The following is a 21,336-nucleotide window of genomic DNA, read 5'->3' as shown; positions in this document are numbered from 1 at the left end:
GGCCGAGACAGCCGCCGCGCCGATGGAGGGAGGGAGTAGGCGAGGTCCTCTGGCTCCCGATGCAGGAAGGACGAAGGGGAGCTTGCGGACGTCGGCAAAGTGCAGGAATGGTCAAAGAAGTGGAGGTCGTGGAGATGGAGGCTGCGGTAGTGGAGCTGACCGAGCGGTTGGGCGCGACGTCGTGCGGACGGAGGTTGCCGAAGAAGACTGCTGCGGTCGCTGGAGTATGGGCTGCCCGAAACGTATGGGCCGCACCAAAAATTCAGCCCAGAACGCCTGTACTGCTGTGTTGTTGTGTCTTGCAAATAAATTAGTACCATACTGGCTAGTAAAGGAGACATAGAGCGGCTTATAAGCGTTGGCTCGGAACCAACAATAAGAACTCTGCTGTTGTGTGTTTAGTGGCTGAACTGTTCAGATTCAACTCGTGAGTACGTGAAATTTTTTGCTGGCCCTGTCGGGAGGCGCACGTAGATAGCAGAACGGCAGAACATGTCAGAGGCAGAACACGTCAGAGGCAGACTACTATTGCTTACTTAATAAGTAGTAGAGATATAGATATATATTCCATACTTTATAAAGATTAAATATTTTTTGTAATAATTTATATTAGTAATTACACATAAATTTAAGTGATATTTTTTTGAACAATCAAGGTTCATAGAAAAAATAAAGGAAATTCTTTATATTATCTTTCAAAATGATATGTGAGAGTTAAATGCAAATTTAGGTAACTTTGTGTTACCATTTATAATAACATCTATCTTTTATACTTGTAGATTAAATAATTTAGAAACAAAGTTAAAGGGTTATTTCAAGTCATGTTTAAAAATGACAGATAGGTAATGTAGATGCAATGTTGTGCAGTCACTTTGAATTATGCTTTATAATGATAATGTGTAATACATTTTCAAGTTTAGGAGTTATTTTAAACTACCTTTCATAATGACATATATGGTTAATTGATATTCCAAATTTGGGTGGCATTCTGATTTATCCAACACAGGTGAGTAATTTAGATAGAAAATTAGAAGATTACTTTATATATTTTTATAATGACAGAGGTGCTTAAATTTTAGAATGTAAAATGCACCAGCCGTCCTCAAACTTGACATGTTGTATCACTTGAATCCCCAAACTCTCAAAACCGGCAAAACGGATGCCAGAACTTGGCCTGTCTATCCAAAATCGAATTTGCTCAAAACGGATATCAACGTGGCGTGCCACTCTGGAGCACACTAATGAAAGTTCGGGGACCCAAGTGACACAATATGCCAAGTTTGGAGACCTAAGTGACACAACATACCAAGTTCGGGGACCCAAGTAACACCAACGTGGCACACCACGTCGGCATCCGATTTGGGCAACCCGATCTGGGATAGGTCGGCCAAGTTCTAGCTCCTGTTTTCCTGGCTTTAAGAGTTTGGAGACCCGAGTGACACAACATGACAAGTTCAAACACCGTTCGTGTATTTTACTCAATTTTTTACTACAATAGATGCAATGGCTATTAATTATCATTGATGATGACTCGATTCTATAAAATCAAAGACCGAATGCTTCTAATTATTGCAAGAATTTCTCTGAGTTATCAGTTTTGCTAGCGCGCATAACAATAATTGATATGATTTCTTTATTGGGGTCTAACTAGTAGCAGCAAGATATATATATACAACTGCCGGCAGTATGTGTCGCCAATGTTATGTGAGAAGGCCTGGACAGTAGAGACATTAGCGATGTTTTTCATATTGCAAAGGGAAAAACACTGGTCTCTTTATTTGGAGCATATATTGCAACTCCCTCGCCATGAAAACAGTGCTATCCATTGTTTATCATTACTCACATTTTCAAATACCATAGCGACGCTGACGGAATGGGTGGTATCGAGGAAAATCAAGTTAGCCCCAGTTGCATTGTTTGAATGGATGCCATATCTAGCTAGATGTCATTAGCGACAGTGTCTAGCTTTGAAGCTTGAGTTGTGGTTTTAGGGCATTCTAGTGTGTTAATCATTGTTTATACTTTTTGGTATGACGATGTTGACAGTGGACTTCACATTTGATTGTGTGGTTTGCTTTTGAAGATTGGCTAGCTCTTTTGCTTGATCGTCCATAATAAAGGCATGCAAACATTGTATTATACTATTATGACTCACATGCTTTAGCTTTATTGTTTGAACTACCTCAGATAAAATTCTAGAACCTCACACTAGTAACATAATCTAAAATTTAAAGTACTTGAGAGCACCTAGAGGGGGGTGAATAGGTGATCCTGTGAAACTTGAAAACTTAAGCCACAAAACTTGGTTAATCGTTAGCACAATAATTGTCATGTGGCTAGAGAGGAATCCTCAACAAAACACAATAACCAACAAGGATCAATCACAGAGATGGCACAGTGGTTATCCCGTGGTTCGGCCAAGACCAACGCTTGCCTACTCCACGTTGTGGCGTCCCAACGGACGAGGGTTGCAATCAACCCCTCTCAAGCGGTCCAAAGACCCACTTAAATACCACGGTGTTTTGCTTGCTTTTTCTCAATCCCGTTTGCGAGGAATCTCCACAACTTGGAGCCTCTCGCCCTTACACTTGAAATTCACAAAGAACACGGAGCAAGGGAGGGATTAGCAACGCACACAAGACACAAGAATCAGAGTGTCAACACGCACACAAGTCGCAACAAGAGCTCGCAACACAACTCAATGAGTTCACAACTCCACTAGAGCTCTATATGCTATCACAATGAAACGAATGCGCGAAATCGGTGTCTTGGTGCTTAGGAATGTTGTAGGAATGCTTGGTGTACTCCTCCATGCGCCTAGGGGTCCCTTTTATAGCCTCAAGGTAGCTAGGAGCCGTTGAGAGCAATCTAGGAAGGCTGATCTTGCCTTCTGTCGACTGGTGCACCGGACAGTCCGGTGCACACCGGACACTGTCCGGTGCCCGATTTCCTTCCATAAATGGCACAGTCGACCGTTGATAGCCTGAGAGCCGTTGGCGCACCGGACATGTCCGATGCACACCGGACAGTCCGGTGCCTCCTACTAGCCGTTGGCTCGGCCACGTGTCCCGCGCAGATCGCGCGGCCGACCGTTGGCCCGGCCGACCGTTGGCTCACCGGACAGTCCGGTGCACACCGGACAGTCCGGTGAATTATAGCCGTACACCGCCGTCGAAGTCCCGAGAACAGCCTTTTCCCTCGAGCCAGCCTGGCGCACCGGACACTGTCCGGTGCACCACCGGACAGTCCGGTGCACCACCGGACAGTCCGGTGCTCCAGACTGAGCAGACTTTGGCTGCACGAGCCATCTCTTCTCCAACTCGATTTTTTCTGTTTCCAGCAGCACTTAGACACAATACATTAGTCCACAAAACAATGTACTAAGTCTGAGAAACATACCTTTATCCTTGATTTGTACTTTGTCCACCATTTTACACTTAGGCACTTGTGTTGGACACTAAACCACCAAAATACTTAGAAATGGCCCAAGGGCACATTTCCCTTTCAGTACTCCCTTCGTCTCAATTTATAATTTATTTGACTTTTTTACCAAGTTTGACTGACTCGTATTATTTATTTTTGCGAAAAATAGAAAATTCAAAGTCATACTTAGAGTATATTATTCGGTAAACGGCATAACACTTAGATTTTTTTTGAATAAGTCGAGCCAACCAATTATAGATTTTTTTTAATAAGTCGAGCCAACCAAACTTGGTGTAAAAATATCAAACGAATTATAAATTGGGATGGAGGGAGTATACAATTTTATATCTTCTTGTACTACTGCTGCTGGGACGCATATATTGCAACATTTATATTTACACTCTTCGTGCTGTTATACATTTCAAGAAACCATAGCCAAGTTGATGCAGTAAATTTCAGTATATATAGCAACACACGTTGAAACGAGCAATATGGTTGCAGCCCCGCCTCCCGCTGTCCTTGGGACATGTGGGTAGAACTAAAGTAATGCATTGTATTGCATCATTTGCACTTCAATTTTGAAGTACATTTATATTTATATGAGGCAATTGATATATAACTAAAGTGTGTATGTGGTGTCACCCCTGGGTGGGTACTAGTGCACGAACTTCTCATTCACTTTGAGGAGGCACCACCTTCCACAACTTGTTTGGTGCCATCGCTTTGGGAAAGAAGGATATTTTTGCTATATTACTAGGACACCCAAAAAATTTGGAGTTTATCTAATAGATGTTGAGCCATGATGGGACGGTGAGCCATGATGAGGGGACGTAACTCCTAGACTCCTTAATTACGAGATTGTTTGTGTTTGGTCATATTTGACTTCATTTTTATGGTCATACTCAACACACAGCTGAACTCAATTATTTTTATGAACGAGGAACAATGGAATACATTGGCACAAGCTGGCGGGCTAGAGTATTCGAATTCCTATAGTTGGTTATGTCAGATTATACAAAAGAAAAACAATACCCTTCGCATCTCATGAAGAACAATAATCTAGGTATATTGTGTTTGAACAATAGAAATTCAAATTAAATAAAAATCAAAAATTTTAGTTGGCCTGATTTGTTATATCCATGGATCTGGTGCCTCTCCTTGAGCTTCACTTGTGGGTGTAGATATAGTGCCGCCAACAACATATATTTGTGAACCTACCAGAAAAATCAAGAAAAAAATTGTGTTGTGTCACTAGCTGACGTGTGTGCATACTGATGTCTTTCTCTCATCAAGCCAACTGTTGAATGGGTGATGAATTGGGAACTGACATATATATATGCTAGCCACGCCAGCATGGATGCATGCATTGCGGTATAATTTATTGGTAGTACTTCTGAAAAAAAGGATCGGAAGTTCATTCCACATATCAGGGCCGTGCCGGCAAAACTGAGGGCCCTGTGCAAACTCTAGAATAAGACTCACCATTACAATACTATAAAATTTAGAATATATTAGATAACATTAAGATATGTATATATATATTCAATTTTTGGTTGCATAATTTTCACTTAAATAACTGTTTTTAGTGTTTCTTAAAATAAATTCTTCAATTATATGCTCATATTATTCGTATCCATTTGGCCATCTCAAGGACCATTGTTAGCATTATTATCAAGTGTTGGGCCTTGATTAAATGACTGAGGGCACTTGTGTTTTTCAATAGTAAATATATTTATAGCTTTCTTCTGAGACTGAATTAAATCTTCTATGCTTACGCCTTTTGGAACGAGAATCAGGCATGGTCGATAGTTGGATCTTGGAATACTAGACCAAATGGTGCACATACATAAAAAAGATAAATGCAATAAAATTATTTAGTTTATAAGGATGTCCAATAATAATTGAAAAGGTCTAATCAATTTATATTTCAATATAAATTCAAACAAAGTAACAAACCTAGTTGAAGAAAAAAATATTTAAAATTTTACCTTGCTTTCTTGGTGGCCTAATGCACACAGAGGCAGTGACACAGCAGACTTGCCTGGCCACCACTCACTAGTAACTTGTGGCAGACTACATAGTGCAAACATGCACTCATACTCTCCTAGCATACTACTAGCCTACTAGGCTAGCACACGTTGAGACTCCGGCAGACGCCGTGACTGTCAACCGGTATAGACAACATTGACTAACAAAATTACGTGAACAACAGACTGTAGCTTTGAAAATTTTGGGGGCCCTGATCCACTGAACAGCTAGCACCCCCTCTCGCACGCCCTGCCACATATATCTATAGCTATGTTGTACATTTGTTCCGCCCATACATTTTGTAAATTTGTTACCCATATATTTTTACATGCAGTTTCTCTAAAGACTAGTGAGCAAATTAAATTAATTTATAACTTAATGAAGTTGATCAATGCTATGACACCAAACATAGTAAAACAAAAAATAGATTCCAATCGAACCATAAAGCTTGCAGCACGGGTGCAAAGTTAAAATTATTTGAACGCATTACTTACAATTTGTATTATATTATTACTTTTTATAATAAATCGTTTATTTTTTTCACGACACATGTCAATGTCATTAAAAAAATAATAAACGATTTATAATAAAAAACTAATATTATAATACGAAATGTATGTAATGAGTTTAAATAAGTTTACCTTGTCAACCGTGCTACAAACTTTATGGTTCGATTGAAAATCTATTTTCTGTTTCACCATGTTTTGTGTCATAGCATTAAACAACTTTATTAAGTTACAAATTCATCTGATTTGCTCACTAATCTTTGGAGAAACCGCTTGTGAAAATATATAGGTAACAAAAATTTAACTGTTGCGAATCTAAAATCAATTAACTGCAATTAATCAAGTTACTATTGTTGCTCGAATAACAAGAACTCTCACTCTCATCAAGAGGAAAACACTACGAGTTTGGACTATTTTTCGTTTATTTCTCACACAATATTCAAATATCATACTCATCTAAGAGTTGGGGATACATATTTATAACCATAGGGGTTGCACTACACACTACAAAAAGGTGTTGTCATCTAGTCTGCAGCACTATAGATGTTGTCCTCTGGATGTTAAAGGTGCAGTCAAAACTACAGATGTTGTCCTTGTGCAGTCAAAAGACTGTTGTCCAGATGTTGTCCTTGTGTAGTCAAAAGACTGTTGTCCTCGACAGCCTTGTACAATCAAAAGACTGTTGTCTAGATGTCGTCCTTGTGCAGTCAAAAGACTGATCTTCTCCACAGATGCTCAAGACTAATTCCATCAGACTAATCTATGCCCTGGCTACGACTAGGGTCACTGAGGCGATTAGTCCGACTACAAATCGGGTCATCCGACGAGTCGACGACTAGTCATGACTAGTCCAATTAGGGAGAGGATGACTTGTTTAGGTCTGTAGTTCTAGATGGCCTTTTTCAGTTGGGTTTAACTGGGCAATTGCTTTGTGCCTTTGTGGGCTTTCTAGGGTTGACACTAAACAACACAGAGCCACAGTCGCACAGCCCTACGGTGTCCAGTCCCACTCCAGCACAAGCACACGCACACTGCAAGGATCAGCTGGAGCCGCCGGCGTAGACCTGGGAGCCGCTGGGAGCCCATCTACTGTCGCCCCAAGGCAGAGGAGCACGCCTCGCATCTATCCCAGTTAGGACTGGGCATTCGGGTATACCCAAAAATTCAGGTCAGGTAGTTCGGGTTTTATATATTTCAGGTATCTAACAGGTCAAACCGAACTTGAGCTGAATATTTTAGGTACCTGAAATTTCAAGTACCCAAAGTATTGGGTTTGGGTAAGGGTATACTTGAACTACAAGGTAGATTTTGTTGTCTGCCTATCTTCTCTGCACATCTGTGCTCGCCACATGGACCTAGGTTGGGCTCCTGGCTCCTACTCGCTGCTCCGGCGGTCCTGCCTCCTGGTCCTGGCGTCTTACACTCGGCAGCAAGCAGCCAAGCACCAAGCAGTCACCACGCAGTCACACACCAGGTAGCATAGGCTGCACAGCAGCACTCGGTAGCACAAGTAGCACTCGGGCGACCTAGCATGGAGAAAAGCAAGTTTAGCCTGTCTCTTTTTTACAATAACTCATTGACCAAGGCATGTGGTGTTAAACATACCTGATAGGACCAAGTCTGCCAAGTAAGGTCTCGTGAACCTTCATCCAGCCTATGAAGCACAACAGGACCACCAACACCAGTGTTCCACGTCTCATAATGCACTCCAACATTCTATATCAGGACAAAGATCTGAACAGTCATATATTAGGTTATAAAATCAGTAAATATAAATTCAAATTGATGATGGGACTAACCGGCAATCCACAGGCAACACTTAGCATGGAAATTTTGTTAGTGCCGGCTCGAAGGTTAGCATTGCCATTGTATTTGATTCTTCAATCTTCCCTAGTACCATATGCAGAACCTGCAGCGGCGAAATAAAAGTTCTGATTCACAAAGCATGTTCCATGACACCAATATTCAGAAACAGGTGGCTTTTTCGCAGTAAATACCTTGAAGCTGTCCATTGACAAAGACATGCAAGGCATGACCAGCAGACTGCACACTGAGAGACAGAGGCTTGCCGCCACCTTGTAGAAAGTTTTCAGATGAGCTTATGTCAACACTGTAGACATGAATAAGAGATTTTGAGAAACAAAAATGTTCTCATCCATGTTGAGAAGTAGAGCAAGACCAAAGGAAAAAAAAACAGGCTTCCACAATCAAGATTCAGGAAATCCAAACAAACCCTTGGAAAGAAAAAACAACCTCATCTGAGATTATTACATTTATACAAATTGGTAAGATAACTGCAAGAAATGGATACAACATTACCTGGTGATGTACCACAAATAATCACTGTTGTCTCTCGTGACATTAAGCTGCTCAAGCAAACTAGTCGTGGTGAGCAATGGAGCAGCTGCCAGAGAATAAACCTCCTCATCATACCTCTTCCACGTCATTGATGAGGCATCATCTCCACACATTTGCATCTGAGATGTCTGAACACCAACCTGCAGGAACAAACAATTGTAATCAGGTAAACCAGGTCATCATACAATTCTGGGAACAGAAGGGGGCAAATGCAATAAGAGGAGAATGTGCCATACTGAAAATAAGCATATGCGAAACTTACTGTGACACTGTTAAAAACAACATTTTTGCAATCAGGAAGGATGCTAATCGACCAATGTGGTAGGCTGTATTGCTCATTGTTGAATACAACATTCGCATAGGAGTTAGAATTGTAGTTTGCAAGGAAAGCTGCACAACCAGATGGAGATTGGAAGACGTGGGCCTGGTACGGATGGTGTATGTAAGTGACCAATATATGATATACAGTTCACTGAGTGAGGAGAAAGGCTGACCAGCATACCTCTTGCATGGTACAAGGGTAGTAATTGCTGGGTCAACAGAAACCAAAGCCTGCTCGCATAACTTAACAGCTCTGTGGAGTTCTTTAAGATGACTGTGCTTTGGTTCTCTAAAAAGTCCTGGACATAACAAAGCAAGGAATGAGTATGAAATTTAACTAAACTTATAAAAGAAATTTATTCTACAAAATGTAGTTACAGGCAAGCCTGGATAGACACCAATATGTTTAGATTATTTAGCTGCAATTTTTTCTAAAAAAACGAAACACTACACATATAGGTCATGGTTACCAAAAAATAGAATTTCCACTAGTAAACTTACCATATTCATCAATTGGAGCATCATAATCATAGCTTGTTGTGATGAAGGGACCCCCAGCAGTGCGCCCAAAATTTGTTCCTCCATGGTACTATCGACAAAAACCAGTAAACCATCAATCATGAGTATCTCCCAAACCCAAAGTGTGAGAGAAGTTCTTAATAACAATATAACAGCTTTCTTAGTGCGCCCAAAATTTGTTCATGATACTATCGACAAAAACCAGTAAACCATCAATCATGAGTATCTCCCAAACCCAAAGTGTGAGAAAACTTCTTAATAACAATATAACAGCTTTCTTTTCATGTCTTACCATGTAGTAATTGATAAAAGAACCACCCTTTTGTACAAATCGAGCAAATGCAAGATCTTCAACCGGCCGTTGGCGGATGGTCCCAACAAATTCCGTGAACCTAAAATGTTGTGGACATTTGTTAGGGCACACTTGCTAAAGTTATTGCATATGGTTGCAAAAATTAAACAGAAACAGAAGAGACCTGGACCGCGTCAATCACTATTGGATAAGAATAAAAATCCAAAAAGAAAAGGAAAAGGGAAAACTTACTAGCCACTCCAAGCTTCAGTCCACATTGTGGGCTTGTAAGGTTTGTTAGGAGAAAATGCATCACAGTAGAAACCATTGCATGCATTGATCTGTTAGGAGTAAAATCAAATTTCAAGAACTAGTTCTACAGCACAGACAAAATTGCAAGACATAGCATGCTACAGTACACAATCATCGGAATCAAAATTAAGTGAGCCGGCATTGATTTGATCTTGGTCCTCCACATGCATGCAGGGCATGAATTCAGATTCAGTTTCCTTGTTATGAAATTTGCAGGTAACATAATAGAATGTAAGCATTTGGAGAAACATCAGAAATGTCGCTCTTTAGAACAGGGGATGAAGCCCACTATTTTGATTATCAAAACCACAGCATCAGAAGTAAAGAAAAACAAGAGACAAGCTTCTCATATTATGAGAAGCACATGGCGGTAATTTTACTAATTTGACCACCCATAGACCATATAAACACAATGCAAATGGAATTATAGAGCAAGATTACTATACCACTGGATCAGGTGCATCCTCCTCCTTCCACATCACCCACGGCACACCAGTACCCAATCCGACTGCCATCTTTGCTGCCTTGTTGATATATGCCTGACCTGCGGGACGAAACTCCCTGCCTTCTGGCCCGTATTCATTCTCAATCTGTGCAACGAAATATCGTTTAAGATGTAAATTAATTTGCATGCCACCAGTAGTGAATAGCATGCACTAGATATACTATCCACCAGATGCTACTCCAGTTTCAGACTTGTATCAAGGATTCAAGGTGTAACAGCGAAAGAGCATCTAGCTAAGTTGGTCACATAGGCTATGGTGCCGATGTGTATGAATGGGGTAGGTTCGGGGGTTTTCTCGACGTACGTGAGAAGATCTTATTATTATAATGTCATGGGGACGGTCTTATCCTGCAGGTCGAGTTTTTTTCAAGGTGTAACAGCACAAACTAGCAAGAGCGTTGACTTGTAAATTTGCTATACCAATAGTTATAAAACCTTGAAGCGATTTAAGCTATTAACATGGTGTATTAGCCACTAGGGGCAACTGATTATCCCCATATGCAGTAACTCGATCATAACCTTTGTACCAAACCTAAGGAAAATATTATACTTGCCTGAGAGAGGATAATTGGGACACCTTGGGATGCAAAGAGGTTTTCGCTCTTCATCATTCCCACAATTTTCTGAGTGAAACCCTGCATGGCCATCTGCGCAAACAGGGAGCAGCATTACAACGATGACAGAAAAAAAAGGTGTCTCCATCTAGATCCAGAACTGTTGGTGAGGTGGTTTCATTGGCCGACCTTGAAAGGTTCGTTGTCTGTCCTGAAGCTGATGCCCGGTAGTCCGGTACATACTTCAACCAAACTGGGAAGCCACTACGAAATTGCATGCATCGCAATAGAAGTCAATAGACAGGAGTACTGCATGCATATCCACCAAAACTGGAGACACCATAATGCTCCATTGTTAACGGAGGTGATTTCAGGAAATGGAGAAATACCCGAAGTTCCACTCGCCACAAATGTAGGGACCGATGCAGAGATGTACAAACAGGCCGGCCTTCTGGACCGTCTTTATGAACCTGACTAAACTGTACCTCTCAAAATAGTGATCGGCCAACGAAGAAACCTAGGTCACCCGCTAAAACAAAACGGCCCAAAAGGCGACGCAACAAGCATCGCCTATTCATCCTGTGATGCCAGGATGCTTTCCACCCGCCTACTCATCATCGATATATTGTCATGTTCAAATATGGAATGATACGACGATGAAACCGTGGTATATGCATAGTCCCTTCGTCTATTCGGGCTGAGGGCACCTCCATTCTATTCATTTTGATCCATTGATCAAATGGTCATAGCCGAGAAAGATGCAATCCGAAACGGCCTTTATGCATTGGGGCTCTATTGAATGATCACCATATTGGATTGAAAAGCCGGTGACTCGCATCAGACTTAGTTCATATGCTTTTGGTTCGTCAACCTCCACCAAAAGGCACGGGGCATATGTTCGTCAACCTGAGGCTCGACGGTCCGCGCGTGCGCAGAACCTTTTAGGGTTCCGAGTTTCTTGCGGGATTTGTTAGCTAAATCCGCGGGATTAACTCAGGAAACGACGTGTAACGGGTCCAGACCTCCCCTTTATATAGATGAAGGGCTACGACCGATTGAAGCCCCCACAATCGATCAAATCAAGTCTACTTATCGTTTTTACCTTACGCATAGGGAGTAGTTCTAGTTTAGCCTCCCTCTACCTCAAATTACTTCAATATCAAACAAAAAAAAGATAATTCACGCACAAGTATGATTTATCATCTTCTTCAATATATAAGTGTCCTTCAATGCACCCTGTTTTTCAAGAACAGTGGCTTTCTACTCGGCCTATGGAGTATCCTCGAATGCATCCTGCCACTTAGGAAGAAGAATTTTCTCATTACGTTTCAGGCATTCATCAGTTTCTCAAGTCATCCAATCAGCACAAGTTGTTATTTCTACCTTCACATATTTGCACATAAATCGCTTATACAATAAAAGCTAGCTATTTTGCCGAGCACCAGCTCGCCGGCCTCCACCAACCTCACGGTTCTGTTCATATCCTTGGCCTCCTGTGTCGCTCTCATAACCTCCACGGGAGGGAGGACCATCACTCCGAAATTCGTTGTCTGAAACATTTGGAGCATAAGCATTCCGTACACGAAAACACTTTTTGTGCCAGAAATGGAAAATAGGGTGCCGATGAGAACATGGACGGTGGGGAGGGTCGCGCGGCCATGTTCCTGGAGGAGAGGGTCATGCGGCAGGAGGCATCCTGGACAGCGGCGATTGACTAATAAGAGGCGGTCGTGCTCATGCCACGGTGGAGAAAGCTGGTGCCAATGGGGGCGACGCCGGAAAGGAGCCAGCGCCCTGCCGCGCCAACGTTGTGCTAGGTGTCAGCGGCGGCATCCTGGGTGGCACCGAGGAGAAGAGACTCACGCCTGATTGCGACTGGATTAAAGTAGACAGCGTCGGCTAGGGGGCGGGGCCACGACCGCGCCGTGCAGGGTGGCGGTGGCCTCCTAGGCGCGGACGAGGGGCATTCGAGGCGGATAGAGGCATCCTTACTAGCGGCGGTGAGCTGGCACTCAAGGGCAGCGATAGTCACACACTCGTGCTCCTAGGCAAGGGAGGCAGCCTGAGCGCGCTGTCGGGCGGCCACCAAGACATCATGGTTGGCGGTTAGGAGAAGCGGTTGAGAGCAGTGGAGGGCGGGCTGGGCAGCAGCTAGGTACAGGGGAGAGCGGGCTGGGCAGCGGCTAGGAGGAGGGCTGAGGGCAGCTGAGATGAGGGCCGAGGGCGACGGCTGGGAGGAGGGCGGATAGGAAGAGGGCCAACAAGGGCGGCGGCAGGGAGGGGAGGCCCGTCCATTGATAGGAGCGACTGGGAACAGGGGAGGGCGTGCTGGGAGGAGGGTCTAATACGGTGGCTGGAGGAGGGCCGACGTGGGCGGTTGGGAGGAGGGCCGAGGTGGAGAGAGGCTCGGTTGGGAGGGCCGATGAGGGCGGTTGGGAGGTGGGCTGATGAGGGCGATGACTGGACGAGGGCGGCGGCGTCCTTTGTGGTAGAGAGAAGAGGCCCGGCCATGGATGGGAGCAGGGGAGGGCGGGCTGAGCAGCGGCTGGAGGAGGGTCAAATGCGGCGGCTGGGAGGAGGGCCAAGGTGGAGAAAGACACGGATGGGAGGAGGGCTGTCGAGGGCGGCGGCTGGACGACGGCAGCTGGGAAGAGGGCCGACGAGGGCGGTGGCGTCCCCTCCCTACCGCCTAGGACGCCGCCGCCCTCGTCTGCCCTCCTCCCAGCCGCCCTCGTCCAGCCGAGCCTCTCTCCACCTCGGTGGCCCTCCTCCCAGCCGAGCATCTCTCCACCTCGGCCCTCCTCCCAGCCGCCCACGTCGACCCTTCTCTAGCCGCCGCATTCGACCCTTCTCCCAGTCGCTGCCCAGCCCGCTCTCCCCTGCTCCTAGCTGCCTCCCATCCATGGTCGTTGGTCGAGCCTCCCCTCCCTGCCGCCCAGGACATCGTCGCCCTCGTCGACCCTCCTTCTAGCAGTTGCCCAATCCGCCCTCCTCTGCTCCCAGCCGCTCCCATCCATGGCCGGGCCTCCCCACCCTGCCACCAAGGACGTTGTTGCCCTCGTCGGCCCTCCTCCCAGCCGCCCTCGTCAACCCTCCTCTCAACCGCCAGCTAGGTCGGCCCTCCTCCATCACCCGCCCTCGGCCCTCCTCTCAGCCGCTGTCCAGCCCGCTCTCCCCTGCTCCTAGCTGCTGCCCAGCCCGCCTTCCACTACTCTCAACTGCTTCTCTTCCCAGCCGCCACCCATGCTGTCTTGGTGGCCGCCCGACAGCGCGCTCAGGCTGTCGCCCTTGTCTGAGAGCAGGAGTGTGCGGCTGTCGCCGCCCTTGAATGCCAGCTCACCGCCGCCGGCCAGGATGCCTTAATCCGCCTCGAATGCCCCTATCCGTGCCCAGGAGACCAACGCCACCACGCATGGCGCGGCCGTGGCCCCGCCCCCCTCGTCGGCGTCGTCTCCTTCAACACAGGTGCGGTCGGGCATGAGTCTCTTCTCCTCGGTGCCACCCAGGATATCGCCGCTGCCACCTTGCACGGGGCGGGCGCAACAGGGCGTGGGCTCCTTCCCGGCGTCACCCCATGGGCACCAGCTTCTTCCACCGTGGCACGGGCACGACCGTCTCACCTCAGGCCACCGCCGTCGTACAGGATGCCTCCTGTTGCACGATCCTCTCCTGTAGGAACCTGGCTGCGCGACCCTCCCCGCCGTCCATGTTCCCATCGGCACCCTATTTTCCATTTCTGGCATAAAAAGTGTTTTCGTGTACGAAATTCTTATTATCCAAATGTTTTAGGCAACGAATTTCGTAGTGATGGTCCTCCCTCCCGTGAAGGTTACAAAAGCGACACAGGGGCCAAGGATATGGTCAGAACCGTGGGGTTGGTGAAGGTCGGCGAGCTGGTGCTCGGCAAAATAGCTAGCTTTTATTGTATAAGCGATTTATGTGCACATTTGTGAAGGTAGAAATAACAACTTATGTTGATTAGATGACCAGGGAAACTAAGGAAGACCTAAAGCGTAATGAGAAAGCCTCTCTTTCTAATAGGCAGGATGCATTGGAGTATACTTCATAGGTGGAGCAAAAAGCCTTGTTCTTAAGAAGTAGAGTGCACTGGAGAACACTTATATTGAAGAAAAGAATAAGTTATACTTTTACGTGAATTAACATTTCTTTTTTTATATTGAAGTAATTTGAAATAAACAAGTTGATGCCAATGTTTAAGTCGTCTAGTCGAACCTAATCATATAGGGACCGACTAGTCGATTAGTCACGATTAGTTGTCGACCAGATCGACTAATCGACCCTAGTCGAGCTGGTCGTTCATTTAATCGTCCGTATGTTTATGGTCATATATATATATATATATATATACAAGGTTTTAAAATCGCCTAGTCGACTGAGCACCGATAAGGTGACTAATCGCGATTAGTCATCGATTTGCTTGATTAGTCGAGCCTAATCGACTCTTAGTCGTCCACCTACAACAAGATCATATGTATATCAATATGTATCCTCAACTCTTATATGGTTATGATATATAAATATGATGTGAGAAATAAAAAATTGCCCCAACTCGAATTGATTTTAGATTTGCACGAATTAAATTTGTTACCCATATATTTTTACATGCAGTTTCTCTAAAGACTAGTGAGCAAATTAAATTAATTTATAACTTAATGAAGTTGATCAATGCTATGACACCAAACATAGTAAAACAAAAAATAGATTCCAATCGAACCATAAAGCTTGCAGCACGGGTGCAAAGTTAAAATTATTTGAACGCATTACTTACAATTTGTATTATATTATTACTTTTTATAATAAATCGTTTATTTTTTTCACGACACATGTCAATGTCATTAAAAAAATAATAAACGATTTATAATAAAAAAACTAATATTATAATACGAAATGTATGTAATGAGTTTAAATAAGTTTACCTTGTCAACCGTGCTACAAACTTTATGGTTCGATTGAAAATCTATTTTCTGTTTCACCATGTTTTGTGTCATAGCATTAAACAACTTTATTAAGTTACAAATTCATCTGATTTGCTCACTAATCTTTGGAGAAACCGCTTGTGAAAATATATAGGTAACAAAAATTTAACTGTTGCGAATCTAAAATCAATTAACTGCAATTAATCAAGTTACTATTGTTGCTCGAATAACAAGAACTCTCACTCTCATCAAGAGGAAAACACTACGAGTTTGGACTATTTTTCGTTTATTTCTCACACAATATTCAAATATCATACTCATCTAAGAGTTGGGGATACATATTTATAACCATAGGGGTTGCACTACACACTACAAAAAGGTGTTGTCATCTAGTCTGCAGCACTATAGATGTTGTCCTCTGGATGTTAAAGGTGCAGTCAAAACTACAGATGTTGTCCTTGTGCAGTCAAAAGACTGTTGTCCAGATGTTGTCCTTGTGTAGTCAAAAGACTGTTGTCCTCGACAGCCTTGTACAATCAAAAGACTGTTGTCTAGATGTCGTCCTTGTGCAGTCAAAAGACTGATCTTCTCCACAGATGCTCAAGACTAATTCCATCAGACTAATCTATGCCCTGGCTACGACTAGGGTCACTGAGGCGATTAGTCCGACTACAAATCGGGTCATCCGACGAGTCGACGACTAGTCATGACTAGTCCAATTAGGGAGAGGATGACTTGTTTAGGTCTGTAGTTCTAGATGGCCTTTTTCAGTTGGGTTTAACTGGGCAATTGCTTTGTGCCTTTGTGGGCTTTCTAGGGTTGACACTAAACAACACAGAGCCACAGTCGCACAGCCCTACGGTGTCCAGTCCCACTCCAGCACAAGCACACGCACACTGCAAGGATCAGCTGGAGCCGCCGGCGTAGACCTGGGAGCCGCTGGGAGCCCATCTACTGTCGCCCCAAGGCAGAGGAGCACGCCTCGCATCTATCCCAGTTAGGACTGGGCATTCGGGTATACCCAAAAATTCAGGTCAGGTAGTTCGGGTTTTATATATTTCAGGTATCTAACAGGTCAAACCGAACTTGAGCTGAATATTTTAGGTACCTGAAATTTCAAGTACCCAAAGTATTGGGTTTGGGTAAGGGTATACTTGAACTACAAGGTAGATTTTGTTGTCTGCCTATCTTCTCTGCACATCTGTGCTCGCCACATGGACCTAGGTTGGGCTCCTGGCTCCTACTCGCTGCTCCGGCGGTCCTGCCTCCTGGTCCTGGCGTCTTACACTCGGCAGCAAGCAGCCAAGCACCAAGCAGTCACCACGCAGTCACACACCAGGTAGCATAGGCTGCACAGCAGCACTCGGTAGCACAAGTAGCACTCGGGCGACCTAGCATGGAGAAAAGCAAGTTTAGCCTGTCTCTTTTTTACAATAACTCATTGACCAAGGCATGTGGTGTTAAACATACCTGATAGGACCAAGTCTGCCAAGTAAGGTCTCGTGAACCTTCATCCAGCCTATGAAGCACAACAGGACCACCAACACCAGTGTTCCACGTCTCATAATGCACTCCAACATTCTATATCAGGACAAAGATCTGAACAGTCATATATTAGGTTATAAAATCAGTAAATATAAATTCAAATTGATGATGGGACTAACCGGCAATCCACAGGCAACACTTAGCATGGAAATTTTGTTAGTGCCGGCTCGAAGGTTAGCATTGCCATTGTATTTGATTCTTCAATCTTCCCTAGTACCATATGCAGAACCTGCAGCGGCGAAATAAAAGTTCTGATTCACAAAGCATGTTCCATGACACCAATATTCAGAAACAGGTGGCTTTTTCGCAGTAAATACCTTGAAGCTGTCCATTGACAAAGACATGCAAGGCATGACCAGCAGACTGCACACTGAGAGACAGAGGCTTGCCGCCACCTTGTAGAAAGTTTTCAGATGAGCTTATGTCAACACTGTAGACATGAATAAGAGATTTTGAGAAACAAAAATGTTCTCATCCATGTTGAGAAGTAGAGCAAGACCAAAGGAAAAAAAAACAGGCTTCCACAATCAAGATTCAGGAAATCCAAACAAACCCTTGGAAAGAAAAAACAACCTCATCTGAGATTATTACATTTATACAAATTGGTAAGATAACTGCAAGAAATGGATACAACATTACCTGGTGATGTACCACAAATAATCACTGTTGTCTCTCGTGACATTAAGCTGCTCAAGCAAACTAGTCGTGGTGAGCAATGGAGCAGCTGCCAGAGAATAAACCTCCTCATCATACCTCTTCCACGTCATTGATGAGGCATCATCTCCACACATTTGCATCTGAGATGTCTGAACACCAACCTGCAGGAACAAACAATTGTAATCAGGTAAACCAGGTCATCATACAATTCTGGGAACAGAAGGGGGCAAATGCAATAAGAGGAGAATGTGCCATACTGAAAATAAGCATATGCGAAACTTACTGTGACACTGTTAAAAACAACATTTTTGCAATCAGGAAGGATGCTAATCGACCAATGTGGTAGGCTGTATTGCTCATTGTTGAATACAACATTCGCATAGGAGTTAGAATTGTAGTTTGCAAGGAAAGCTGCACAACCAGATGGAGATTGGAAGACGTGGGCCTGGTACGGATGGTGTATGTAAGTGACCAATATATGATATACAGTTCACTGAGTGAGGAGAAAGGCTGACCAGCATACCTCTTGCATGGTACAAGGGTAGTAATTGCTGGGTCAACAGAAACCAAAGCCTGCTCGCATAACTTAACAGCTCTGTGGAGTTCTTTAAGATGACTGTGCTTTGGTTCTCTAAAAAGTCCTGGACATAACAAAGCAAGGAATGAGTATGAAATTTAACTAAACTTATAAAAGAAATTTATTCTACAAAATGTAGTTACAGGCAAGCCTGGATAGACACCAATATGTTTAGATTATTTAGCTGCAATTTTTTCTAAAAAAACGAAACACTACACATATAGGTCATGGTTACCAAAAAATAGAATTTCCACTAGTAAACTTACCATATTCATCAATTGGAGCATCATAATCATAGCTTGTTGTGATGAAGGGACCCCCAGCAGTGCGCCCAAAATTTGTTCCTCCATGGTACTATCGACAAAAACCAGTAAACCATCAATCATGAGTATCTCCCAAACCCAAAGTGTGAGAGAAGTTCTTAATAACAATATAACAGCTTTCTTAGTGCGCCCAAAATTTGTTCATGATACTATCGACAAAAACCAGTAAACCATCAATCATGAGTATCTCCCAAACCCAAAGTGTGAGAAAACTTCTTAATAACAATATAACAGCTTTCTTTTCATGTCTTACCATGTAGTAATTGATAAAAGAACCACCCTTTTGTACAAATCGAGCAAATGCAAGATCTTCAACCGGCCGTTGGCGGATGGTCCCAACAAATTCCGTGAACCTAAAATGTTGTGGACATTTGTTAGGGCACACTTGCTAAAGTTATTGCATATGGTTGCAAAAATTAAACAGAAACAGAAGAGACCTGGACCGCGTCAATCACTATTGGATAAGAATAAAAATCCAAAAAGAAAAGGAAAAGGGAAAACTTACTAGCCACTCCAAGCTTCAGTCCACATTGTGGGCTTGTAAGGTTTGTTAGGAGAAAATGCATCACAGTAGAAACCATTGCATGCATTGATCTGTTAGGAGTAAAATCAAATTTCAAGAACTAGTTCTACAGCACAGACAAAATTGCAAGACATAGCATGCTACAGTACACAATCATCGGAATCAAAATTAAGTGAGCCGGCATTGATTTGATCTTGGTCCTCCACATGCATGCAGGGCATGAATTCAGATTCAGTTTCCTTGTTATGAAATTTGCAGGTAACATAATAGAATGTAAGCATTTGGAGAAACATCAGAAATGTCGCTCTTTAGAACAGGGGATGAAGCCCACTATTTTGATTATCAAAACCACAGCATCAGAAGTAAAGAAAAACAAGAGACAAGCTTCTCATATTATGAGAAGCACATGGCGGTAATTTTACTAATTTGACCACCCATAGACCATATAAACACAATGCAAATGGAATTATAGAGCAAGATTACTATACCACTGGATCAGGTGCATCCTCCTCCTTCCACATCACCCACGGCACACCAGTACCCAATCCGACTGCCATCTTTGCTGCCTTGTTGATATATGCCTGACCTGCGGGACGAAACTCCCTGCCTTCTGGCCCGTATTCATTCTCAATCTGTGCAACGAAATATCGTTTAAGATGTAAATTAATTTGCATGCCACCAGTAGTGAATAGCATGCACTAGATATACTATCCACCAGATGCTACTCCAGTTTCAGACTTGTATCAAGGATTCAAGGTGTAACAGCGAAAGAGCATCTAGCTAAGTTGGTCACATAGGCTATGGTGCCGATGTGTATGAATGGGGTAGGTTCGGGGGTTTTCTCGACGTACGTGAGAAGATCTTATTATTATAATGTCATGGGGACGGTCTTATCCTGCAGGTCGAGTTTTTTTCAAGGTGTAACAGCACAAACTAGCAAGAGCGTTGACTTGTAAATTTGCTATACCAATAGTTATAAAACCTTGAAGCGATTTAAGCTATTAACATGGTGTATTAGCCACTAGGGGCAACTGATTATCCCCATATGCAGTAACTCGATCATAACCTTTGTACCAAACCTAAGGAAAATATTATACTTGCCTGAGAGAGGATAATTGGGACACCTTGGGATGCAAAGAGGTTTTCGCTCTTCATCATTCCCACAATTTTCTGAGTGAAACCCTGCATGGCCATCTGCGCAAACAGGGAGCAGCATTACAACGATGACAGAAAAAAAAGGTGTCTCCATCTAGATCCAGAACTGTTGGTGAGGTGGTTTCATTGGCCGACCTTGAAAGGTTCGTTGTCTGTCCTGAAGCTGATGCCCGGTAGTCCGGTACATACTTCAACCAAACTGGGAAGCCACTACGAAATTGCATGCATCGCAATAGAAGTCAATAGACAGGAGTACTGCATGCATATCCACCAAAACTGGAGACACCATAATGCTCCATTGTTAACGGAGGTGATTTCAGGAAATGGAGAAATACCCGAAGTTCCACTCGCCACAAATGTAGGGACCGATGCAGAGATGTACAAACAGGCCGGCCTTCTGGACCGTCTTTATGAACCTGACTAAACTGTACCTCTCAAAATAGTGATCGGCCAACGAAGAAACCTAGGTCACCCGCTAAAACAAAACGGCCCAAAAGGCGACGCAACAAGCATCGCCTATTCATCCTGTGATGCCAGGATGCTTTCCACCCGCCTACTCATCATCGATATATTGTCATGTTCAAATATGGAATGATACGACGATGAAACCGTGGTATATGCATAGTCCCTTCGTCTATTCGGGCTGAGGGCACCTCCATTCTATTCATTTTGATCCATTGATCAAATGGTCATAGCCGAGAAAGATGCAATCCGAAACGGCCTTTATGCATTGGGGCTCTATTGAATGATCACCATATTGGATTGAAAAGCCGGTGACTCGCATCAGACTTAGTTCATATG

General features: G+C 43.7%; 2 pseudogenes across 2 annotated transcripts; both read right to left on the bottom strand.

The window, feature by feature from the left end:
* Positions 1 to 7,152: 7,152 nt before the first annotated feature.
* Positions 7,153 to 10,868, bottom strand: LOC103652754 (beta-galactosidase pseudogene; annotated as a pseudogene). Its single transcript, NR_160875.1, has 12 exons — positions 10,819 to 10,868; positions 10,206 to 10,349; positions 9,700 to 9,788; positions 9,448 to 9,547; positions 9,138 to 9,225; positions 8,818 to 8,935; positions 8,578 to 8,739; positions 8,277 to 8,455; positions 7,955 to 8,067; positions 7,757 to 7,866; positions 7,563 to 7,673; positions 7,153 to 7,483 (listed from the first exon to the last, which is right to left on the bottom strand). The product of NR_160875.1 is annotated as a beta-galactosidase pseudogene (transcript).
* Positions 10,869 to 17,069: 6,201 nt separating this feature from the next.
* LOC109945991 (beta-galactosidase pseudogene) lies at positions 17,070 to 20,925 on the bottom strand (annotated as a pseudogene). Its single transcript, NR_160874.1, has 14 exons — positions 20,871 to 20,925; positions 20,671 to 20,745; positions 20,482 to 20,574; positions 19,869 to 20,012; positions 19,363 to 19,451; positions 19,111 to 19,210; positions 18,801 to 18,888; positions 18,481 to 18,598; positions 18,241 to 18,402; positions 17,940 to 18,118; positions 17,618 to 17,730; positions 17,420 to 17,529; positions 17,226 to 17,336; positions 17,070 to 17,146 (listed from the first exon to the last, which is right to left on the bottom strand). The product of NR_160874.1 is annotated as a beta-galactosidase pseudogene (transcript).
* Between the last annotated feature and the right edge of the window lie 411 nt (positions 20,926 to 21,336).

This window comes from Zea mays, chromosome 4, assembly GCF_902167145.1.
Source record: "Zea mays cultivar B73 chromosome 4, Zm-B73-REFERENCE-NAM-5.0, whole genome shotgun sequence".
Lineage (NCBI taxonomy): Eukaryota > Viridiplantae > Streptophyta > Magnoliopsida > Poales > Poaceae > Zea > Zea mays.
Note: the sequence above shows the minus strand (reverse complement) of the source record. Positions and strands in the feature narration are given on the sequence as shown.